Here is a 2,994-nt window from a genome sequence, read left to right on the forward strand (position 1 = left end):
CCAGTGTGTCGCTTCTTCTTCTTCACGTTGAAGTCTAGGAGATGTTGAAAATGAGAGGGGGGGAACCTCTGAGCAGTTTTGTCATCCGTGGCCCCTCATCAGCAGTGTCGGGCCTCTTCAAGCGAACGCCGGTGGGGAAGCGGCGTTACGGGACAGGGTTGTCTCGCAAGGAAGCCTCGCGAGGGCCCATTCAGAACGTTGCAGGTCTTTCTCTCTGTGGCTCAAAGACACCTGCCCAAGTGAAACAAGAAGCCCGCTCGGTGCGACGCACGCGTGTGGCGATCACACGCGTGCGTGCGTGCGTGCGTGCGCGCGCTACCGTCAACGATCCCTTTCCGGCTTTGGAACTCTGCCTCTCCCGTCAAGCGGGCGAGAAGCTCGCTCGAGCGGATGAAACATTCCCTTGCCGCCATTCGCTGTCGCTCGCAGCGCCGCCGGTGACTTCGCGGCCGGCTGCCCGGCGCGTTCTCATCGGCCGCCTCGGCGGCGAGGACAAACGCGTCTTGAATTGGCACCCAGCTCGCTGTAAGCGTTGCGGTGTGCATGCTGGGATTGAGCGGTAGCTCATCATTTGATTGATTGAATTGAATTGATTTATTTAATTTATTTCATAGATTTATTTCATCTATTGAGTTAATTGAATTGATTGATTTATTTGATTTATTTCATTGATTTAATATATTTATTTCATTTAATGACTTAATTGATGATTTAATTGATTTATTTTATTGATTAATTTCATTGATTTAATTGATAATTCAATTGAGCGGTGGTTCATAGTGAAAAAAAACAAAGTATCAGCTATGCACGGGAAGTCGTGCCGGCGTTTGAAGTCCTGGCAGGGGCGTGGGCTCTGTCGTTCTTCCCAGCCCCGTGCAGTCTCAGGGGGCTGCCAACAGCGATGAACGCCTCGGGGATCTACGCCCGCAATTCTTTACAATCGAGGACGTGGCCGTTTTTCACTCCCTGCCGTCCGCCTGTGCGCCACACACGGAGCCAGGGTTGGGCTATCATTTGTGACAGCCAGGTTGCTTCTGAAAAAGAGCTACATAGCTCAGTGGGCCTTCTTACCTGGTAAAATAAAAAGAATAGTTGATCGTTTTAAAAGTCTACACAAGACGAACCCGGCACCCAAGATGGCGTGTGACATCGCCGTGCGTGAGTGCGCGAGTGAAGAGGCTTCGTGTTCCCAGCGGAATGAAAGCTTAATAATCGTAATTTACAGTGGAAAATAAACAGTGCTCATGCTTAACATGTAAACGAATCAATTAAACTAGCTAGGATTTATTTTATTTCCCGTTTCCAAATCATTGTTCAGTTTCTTTCCAAAGCTTCACGCGCGCCTCTTGGGGTTCCCAACATTGCCTCTGATACCCAGTCCCAAGGCAGCACTCAGAAGTGAAGAGTGTCCGGACCCGGTTTGGCTGCATCAGCTTCACCTGTAACAGGTTTACACGTCGCTGCAACCTTGACCACTGCGAGTCGATCCCTCTTTGCTGGGCCTACGGCCCAATGTCTGCCTCACTTAGGAATATTTGGCTGCTATAGATGTCCACACTATTATTATTTAACATTTTTTTTTACCAGATAAGGCCCCACAGCTATCCAGGGACTCCTCTACTTACGAACATATGACTTATTAATTTCCAGAGATACGAACGAACCTGTCTGTATGTCCAGTTGCCTGTTCGGACCGAGATTCGTTAATTCAACTGCCGTGCAACAGATGGCGGTGGTGGCATCTACATCTGCAGAACGTGAAGAACCAGTGGCATCTACATCTGCATCACATAAATAACCAGTGGAATCTACGTCTGCTGGAGAGTTTAACATTTTTAACGCCATGCCGTACATGTTTGGAATCGACAGGAGTAAAGTTGGACTTACGAACAAATAGACTTACGAACAGACCTCTGGAACTTAACTCGTTCATAAGTAGAGGAGTCCCTGTATAGCTATTTTTTAGAAGCGGCTTAACTATCACAAATGATAGCTCAACGAAGTGGCTCATCATCACGTGGAAATTTATAGCAGCCAAATACTCAAAACGCGTGATGTCAATTCTAACTGTGGAGGGGAAAATCTGGAGGGCCCGGAGAAAAATCCACGCGACCACGGGAAGAGAGACACGCAAAGTCCAAATATACAATCGTTAGGATCGGGAGCGAACAACGACCTCCTGTGTACCAGGCAAGGTAGTTAACATCTCTCCACCGTGGCGCCCTATGAGCCCACTTCGTTGAGCTGTCATTTGTGATAGCCAGGTCGCTTCTGAAAGAGAGCTACACAGCTCAGTAGGCCCTTACCTGGTGAAATAGAACAGAGTTTAGTTTATAGTCTGAATGGTGACTTTCCACGAGCTTATACGCCTTCTTACCTACCACGACAACCTTAACCATCAACCCAGACCTCGACAATGTCACCCTGCAGCCCACTCAAGTCCCGATGCCCCGTGTGGGACCGCGCTGTCACCATCCTGGAATCTCTCCCAGATCTTCATCAATGGGAAATGAAAATCCGAGTCACAGTGGTGGAACTGTGGCCAAGAATCCCAAACTATGGGCCGTATAGTAAACCCATAGAGACCCCATACAGAGACACAGAGATACATTAACGCCAAGCCACATTGGTGCAATTGTGGCCAAGAAACCCAAACAGCAGACCACATAATCCACATAGTACACCGCTGTAGTCTATGATCCTTCAAAGGAGGGGGGAGGGGTATTACAAAACTACCGCACACGAAATCGTTCCTGAAGTCCTCGTGTCGTGATCAGCAGACCTCGACATTGCCACTGGGATCTCGAGCGTATTGCTGCTGCTGCTGAACAATCACGGCACTTTGTTTCTCCACCACCGCCGCCACCAGAGTGAGTTCGCAAGCTACAACGCTCATTACTGGCAAACCCATCCGCGTCACTCATTGGGGCGTGGATTTCTGTTGAAAGCGACGAGGGTAGCCACACACCAGGCAAGCGTGAAGAGTTGTGTCTA

Source organism: Lampetra planeri, chromosome 40 (assembly GCF_965212315.1).
Source record: "Lampetra planeri chromosome 40, kcLamPlan1.2.h2, whole genome shotgun sequence".
Lineage (NCBI taxonomy): Eukaryota > Metazoa > Chordata > Hyperoartia > Petromyzontiformes > Petromyzontidae > Lampetra > Lampetra planeri.